Raw genomic sequence first — 7,677 nt, forward strand, 5'->3', positions numbered from 1 at the left:
CTCCATATCTGGACCAAAAGCTGCTTTTCTGGCTCGGTACAGTTTTATCCGGCGAGGTACATAGTTGTTGAGGGATGCATTCCAAGTTGCCCAGAGGTCTCTGCTGGTGATTTGATAAAATTCTTCAGATATCTGGACACAAGCAACAAAACAGTCTTTAATTATAATATCCATTTCAGGGCTTAATGTGGTAGTCATGCCAGCCTAAAGCAACAGGAATGAGTGTTAGTACACAAATACACAAGGAAATCCTTACCTCCTCATGAGAAAACAGTGCAGGCCATCGTTCTTGGACTTCTGACACCATAGGCTGCACTTCTATGATTTCTATCCGACGATGGGAGAAAGTCAGTTCCATCTTCTGCCTAATCAGACCCATGTTCCTTTTCCTTTTCTTCATTTCTTCAATCAGTGCAAGCCTTTCCTCCTCAAGAGTGGTACCATCATGGTTGTCTGGATATTCTGGAACATAGTTGACCTCTCCACGTTTGGCCCTTTTCAGTATGAACGGAGCAGCCACTCCATCCTCTCCCTTTCTTTTTGTATTCACCATCACCTCATTGCAGCCTGCACGACGCAACTTTGCCCTGAAGTTGTCCATCTTATAATGAAGACTCTTCAGCCATCCATCATAGCCAGTTACACTATCTGTCTCCTTTAGACAAGGATACTTAACCAGAAGACCAGACGCAACAGACACTAATTCATCCTTACTGCGCCTCTGATATCAAAAATACTCTGCCAAAGTTTATTCACAATGTCAGATCTCATATCTCCTGTAAGAATGAGGCACTTTTGTTTTCTTTCATATAGCTCATTTCCCTTTCGCAATCTCAGCTCAACATCATATGCAAATTTAGGGATTGTGAATGGATTTGGCCACCGAGTTGTACGCCTTAAAGGGGTCTGGGGAGAATCTGTATTGCTCTGGACAGAACTTGAGGAGGGAGAAGGGAGGGACTCGAACAAGCTCCCCTGGACAGAACTTGAGGAGGTAGAAGGGAGGGACTCGAACAAGCTCCCCTGGAAGGAACGAGTAGGGCTCCTCTGCGCCTCATTACAGTCCTCAGAGTGTAAGCTGGCTGTGTCAGCAGGATTCGACGGACTTCTTTTGGAGTGATAACTACTCGAAGTAACAAAGTCTGTAAAGGGGGGGGGGGGGGGGGGTAAATGTTGAAGTTAATAACACAACTGCAATGGTAATGTTAAATTTAAACACAGAAACACATTTAAATTGAAATAATAGTGACTCATCAACATACCATTTTTGATGGCTTAGTTGAGGATGAATGTCCTTGTGGTCACCATCAGTTTCCCACCAACTTTGTATTGTTCTAGAGGGTGATAGTTTATCAACAGCTCTGGATCCAAGGCAACAGTTTCAGAGAGGTGGCTTTCAACATAAGATCGTAAATGTTCAATGTACCTTGAAACAAGTGTTCAGCAAATAAACGTCACTTCCTGTGCATTTATCAGAATGATTGCAATCTTGTGAAATTTTGGAAGGTCATTGCACTGGCCGGAAGATAAAACCATGCCCTCTGCATACTGTGTGCCATGTAGCTGAACAGATTTAGAAAGACTCATACTATCAAGATGTGGAGACTTCCTCTCAATTACACACCTCAGTGTGGTATCCAATTCTGAGACCGTGACCACTTTCACTCTTTCAACAATGAGCTTTTCCTTGAAAAGTAGGGCTATCCAGGTGGTAGGCCAACAATTGCTGGTGTTTCATGGAGAGAGTAAGCAGCACATTTTTCCAGTTGTTGGTGTCGTGAACCTCTTTTAAAAAAAAGCTGTGCTTTGCCTCATATCGCATTGTCCATAATTCCACCAAAGGGCCATAACAACGCATTAGATGTGGGTAATGCTCAATGAAATGGTTCTCTGGTTTAAGTTTGTACTCTGGAAATGTATCAGTAAGCAATTGACGGTGGTCCTGCAGTTTGGAAGACAGACGGCACAGAGCTGCCTCTGAGAGCTTGTGTGATACAACTATTTCAACAATGTCCTTGAGGTCCATTAAAATCATCCAAGCAGGTTCATGTTGGGGTATCTTGCATCCAATTAAAAAAGGAAGTAAGCGCAACAAAGCCCAATTCTCATGTCCATTGCCTGCAACTGTACCCTTCTTGAAGCTTCCTTTCGAAATGTGTTTTGGTTTGTTTACTTTGTCTGTGTTTTTGTATGGAAATGACTTTATGCTCTTATTAAGCACATCCAACGTAAAAAAAAACCTTTAGCAATCAAATTTTTCAAACACAAACACAATTCATAAGGGATGACCGCTTCGAAAAAATCATGCAGTATATCTGGAGGAAAGCCATTCACTGTATGAAAGAATTGTAAGTGCTTCTTAAGAACGCAGTTATTTTTGACACCATCAATGCTTTTGAGTGCTTCGTTCTGCCCGAGCTCTTCCAAAACTGCACTGTGTCCATCAACAGCCCTTAACTGGAAATCCTCAACATGAGTCGTAGCAATTTGGTGCTTGCTTATCAAACAAAACCGACAGAACTTCTCAACAATAAAACTTTCAGAAAAGCCCGCAAGACTATGTGCTGCAAGGTTATCTGCGCACACACAAAACACAGTACCTTTGACAAACTGATCAAGCACTTCTGATCAAGCTCTTCCTCTATACGCCGTATATCTTTAATCAAGGGTTCAAGAAACTTTTCATAAACATACGCCTTAACATCATCACTTCTACCAAGAAGAGCAAGCTGAATTGATGTAAGGCTAGATCGGAAATTGGCAGGTAAATTTAGAAGAACCCAATAGACTGCAGTTATCTTATAAATCTTGTTAGAGGTGCCCAAAGGATTACAGATTTCAAAATCACCTGTGTATAATGCCAGACTGATGCATTTGTTCTGCTGTCCCAAAAGCTTATTGTCATTAAAGTGATTTCCATCTTGGAAAGACTTGTAGGATCCAGGGAAAGAAACTTGACCAAATACAACCTGTTCTGAAAAATCTTCTCTATTAAGTAGACTTCTAAGTACCTTTGGGACTGATATATACACAAATGAATTCTTGAGAACTGGGTTAAAAAGATACTCTGTTGGTTCTATTACAGAAAATTTCTCCTGCAAATATAAAGTCCTGCGATAATCTGTAGAGAGGCAGCCTTTTGCAGCTGTTGTTAATAAGAGTGGATTAGTCTTGACAATGGCATCAGATATTTCATGCAGAACTGAATCATCTACTTCAATTGTATGCCTCAAAGGTATCTCTTTCACACTTCTCAAAGTCTGATTGCTAGCAAAAGACAGAATGTTATGCAATTCCTCTACAACTTTTTGTGTAGCGTGCCTACTAATATGCAGCTCTGTTATCATACACAAAAAGAGACTAGCTAATTTGTGCTCAAGTGTTTCACCATCCACAATCTCATCAACCCCATCTACACCACTCTCCAATGACACCCCTGCTTCACAATCATCCAGTTCCCCATCACTTGCTTCAATTTCAGTGTTGCCTCTCCATACAGTTCGAAAATCTTTAAGAGTACAATGTCTGTGAATACGGCTTCTATGAGAAGTAAAGGTTGGGCGAATGTTGGTTTTGAAATTGTATCTTAGAATGGGGCATTGTACGGTCTCTCGATTCCTTAAATGGTTTGCTAGATGGTTCCAAAAAGTCTGTTCGCTGCAAATCTCTTTAAAGTCGCACAATTCACATTGAAATGTTGATTTGGGTGAATTTACAGTGGATGTGTATGATCTTGAGAGGTGTGACCGCAATGCACCAGATGTTTTAAATACACATATACAATCTGTGTAAATGCAAGGCCAATGTGTACCGTGACCGTGGTGAAGCCTACAATGCTTAAGAAGAACGTCCTGGGAGGAGCTTGAAAACTTGCTGGACTTGCACTGCATGAAGTCCCTTCCTGAAACAGAATCACACACAAATCATTAGAATACATCTTGCCTAAAGCTTAGGCAATGTTTCCATTAATATTCCTTCATTTCCTAGGTCAATTTCTTGTTAGTGAGTGACAAGGTTTTGAAGTAATTAAACATTCTCCAGCCAGAATTGAGCAACGTACGGAAGAGGATTAGGGCCACTGAAAAAAAAAAGTTAAGGGATTTTTAAATTTTATTTCAGTTTAACATGGGAAAAAAGTCAGAATTCTGACTTTTTTTCTCAGAATTCTGACTTTAATATCAGAATTCTGACTTTTTCTATTGTCAGAATTCAGTCAGAGATTAAAGTCAGAATTCTGAGAAAAAAGTCAGAATTCTGACTTTTTTCCCATACTAAACTGAAATAAAATTAAAAAATCAGTTAACTTATTTTTTTTTCAGTGGCCCTAATCCTCTTCCGTAGCAACGACATAGGCCTACACCCAAGTAAATGAATGAGCTTTTTGCATGAAGATCACCGTCTTTAAGGACTTTGTATAACTGCAGTAATTATTTAAGTGCAGGTTATATTTAGATATGTATTTCACAAATGACAAAACAATCAAATTAAGTGAAGCAAGAAATTAAATACTGAATGGCCAGCATGTATCAACAACCTAAAGTGTAGTCTAAATCTAGACCTACCACTCCCTCCACATCAGTTCAGACTAGAGACTGACACTGGAGTGGATTTTCACTCCTGTCCCGTCCCACTCCCACAGAAAAAAAATGTGTGCTGTCCCAATCCCGGGCCAGAGTAGAAAATAAAGTCCTGTCCCTTCCCACTCCTGGTATAATTACTTCCACTCCCATCCCGCTCCCATTCACAATGACTCCCGCTCCTGCACCACTCCCATTCCTTTATTAAGATTTCTAGCAATACACTGAACCGGATTTTCTTATTTAAGTTCCTGTTTTTTGGCTGTAGTAAAGGCCAGTTAAAGTAAGTGGAATAATGATAAATAATAATAAAAGTAAAAAAAACAAGGAAACAGACCATGCCTAGCTTAGTCGAATAATAAACAAAATGTACAATGTTGCCTTTTACTAATTTATTAAGTCATTGTTTCACATGAACAATAAAGTTACTTTTATGTTTCAAATTTTTGAAACTACTTAATTAATAAAGTGCATAAAGGCAATACTTTCACAATTTAGATAATGCACTTCATTAGTTCAAAAACCCAGTTTTGTAAAAGAAAACGTTCAATATTGTACAAGCATATTAGTATTTGTACTTTTGCAAGAAATATCCACAAACTAATTAGGGTTTACTCTCAGAACCAATATACTTCCATCAAACATTAAACACATTCTTGGACAGACCTCTCAGCTTTTATCTAAAATTCTGAGTGAGATTATGTTAATTTCGGAAACTGGAAAGAGCTGGTCCAGTCAGCTCTGTCTCATATTTATCCGAAAAAGTGAAAGAGAAGTGTTAAGATGTTGTTCAGTTAGTGAGTTAAAACAGAAAAAATAACACAACTGTTCAAATAATACTGAATAAAATAATAAAGTAGTTTTAAGTTATTGGGCGTATTATTACACTGTTGCACATTGGATAATGATTCCAGGAAACACGTTTTACAAGCAGGTACTGAATGTTAACACCGTTACATTCAACTCTCGCCAAGTTTGTTAATATTTGCAACTTTCCAGTCAGCTCTGTGATTTAATAGCGGCGGCGACCCTACAATTTCTTTTTCTCTATTTTATTTTATTTTTAAGCATCGATCCTAGTTTATTGTACCTGCTATTGGTTTACTCCCGCTCCCATCTGCTCCCGTTGATATTTAGTCCTGTACCGTCCCAATCACATGATATTTATGTTGACTCCCATCCCGCGGGAATACACTAAATATACGACTCTGGTTAATTCACCGACCAAATCTTCCTTTCTTTGAACAAAAAAGTTCTATGAATAACTTAGCCTACCTGAAAATCTCAAGTTCGCCAATCTTCTCAAATGGAGGGAAAAAGGCTGTGCACTTGAAGAAAGGGATAGGAAACCCCGTACCGTAGTAGGCGTGTCCATGAACATGAGCAGTGCGCATGGCCATGAGTTCACAGTTGAGGGAACTTAAAAAATCTTGTATAGGCGATTTAAAACTCCTTGTTAAACCAACTTCTGGGAATTTGAGTCGGGCAAACATGTATTTATTTGTTAGATGTCAAATTTATATTTCTGAGTCGAATTACAATACAATTGTGTGTTAGAACAACAATTGCCATTTACTTTTTTAACAGTGTGTTCTTCGGCTGCCGCCTCTAGTCTGGGGCCTGGAGGAAGAGCGAGCCGCCTGGTCTGTGGTCTTGGCGGGGGGCGGCTGCGGGGCCAGGGTGGCCTGCCAGTGGCGGGGCTGTCACTTCTGCTCTCCCCAAAGGAGGATGGAGGGAGGAGTATGTAGTGGCTAGGTGAATTAGAGGGGGTGGGAGGGCTCTGAGTTGGGTCTGAGACTGAGTTGTTTTTTTTTCTCTCTGTCCTATTTACATTGCAGTGTCCATATAATCTGTAAAACTCCCTGCATAATTATAATAAAGCAATGTATATGCATAAATCAAGCAGAACAATATGGCGATAGCCGAACTGCTCCAGTTGTGAGACAGGACACTGTAAAAAGTATCTGTTGAAGGTTCCACTCACTCGTTTTCATACCAGAGGTGACCGGTCCTTTCAGGCTGTTGCTCCCAGGCTTTGGAATGATCTTCTGCCCACATTGAGCTCTATTGACTCTTTGTCACCTTCAGGAGCTTAATTAAGACCCATTTATTTGTACAGGCTTTTAATTAACTACCTTTTGGGCTCCTATGATTTCCTATTGTCTTGGCCTTTTATATTGTTTATTTTCTGATGTCTTTAAACTGTGCAGTGAAGCACTTTGTGGCTTTGGTCTTTGAAAGGTGCTATAGAAATAAAGCGTACTTACTATAACTTAGGCCACATGTCTCATATTTAATAACCTTTATTCAATTAATTACTATTAATCAATGATTTGAAGTGTGACTCAGCAGATTTTGTCTAATATGTATATAAATAAAATGATTAACAGAGAGAACTAACTTGTCTTCTTTACTTCCCACAAAAAACATGAACCAAACAGGACTTAAATTAAATGTTTTTTTTTTTATCCATATGAAGAGCTACATTTTCAATGATCTCCTGCCACCTGGTGGCCATAGAAGGCATAGCAGGAAGCCATGTTCAGCTGGTTTAAATACATTTGAAGGGAAGAGAGATAAGATAGGACTTTATTGATCTCACAAAGGAGAAATTCACTTGTTAAATCAGCTCTAATAAACAACAGGAGGTGAAAAAGAAGGAAAAGGTGAATCAACGAAGTAATTATACAAAGTCAGGCTAAACAAACTAAGCAAATATAAACAATGAATAGGTAAAAATTAAAAAGAGAGATTTAAGGCGTCCTATTTACAACAAAGTGATTTTATGTACATTGAGGTACAGTCTGCTGCAGAGGGTGGAAGGTGGTGTCCATGATGGATGGGAGCTTCACCAGCACCCTCCTCTCAGCCACCTCCTCCACAGAGTCCAGAGCGCAGCCCAGGACAGAAGTGGCCCTCCTGACCAGCTTGTTCAGTTTCTTCCCGTCCCGCTCTGTGCTGCCAGGGGCCCAGCAGACGACAGTGTAGAGGAGAGCTGAGGCTACCACAGAGTCATAGGAAGTCTGAAGCAGAGGCTGGCTCACTCCAAAGGACCTCAGTCTCCTCAGGAGGTGGAGGCGGCTCTGGCCCTTCTTCTGCA

The sequence above is a fragment of the Cyprinodon tularosa genome, unplaced genomic scaffold, assembly GCF_016077235.1.
Source record: "Cyprinodon tularosa strain WSP-4 unplaced genomic scaffold, ASM1607723v1 ctg1122, whole genome shotgun sequence".
Lineage (NCBI taxonomy): Eukaryota > Metazoa > Chordata > Actinopteri > Cyprinodontiformes > Cyprinodontidae > Cyprinodon > Cyprinodon tularosa.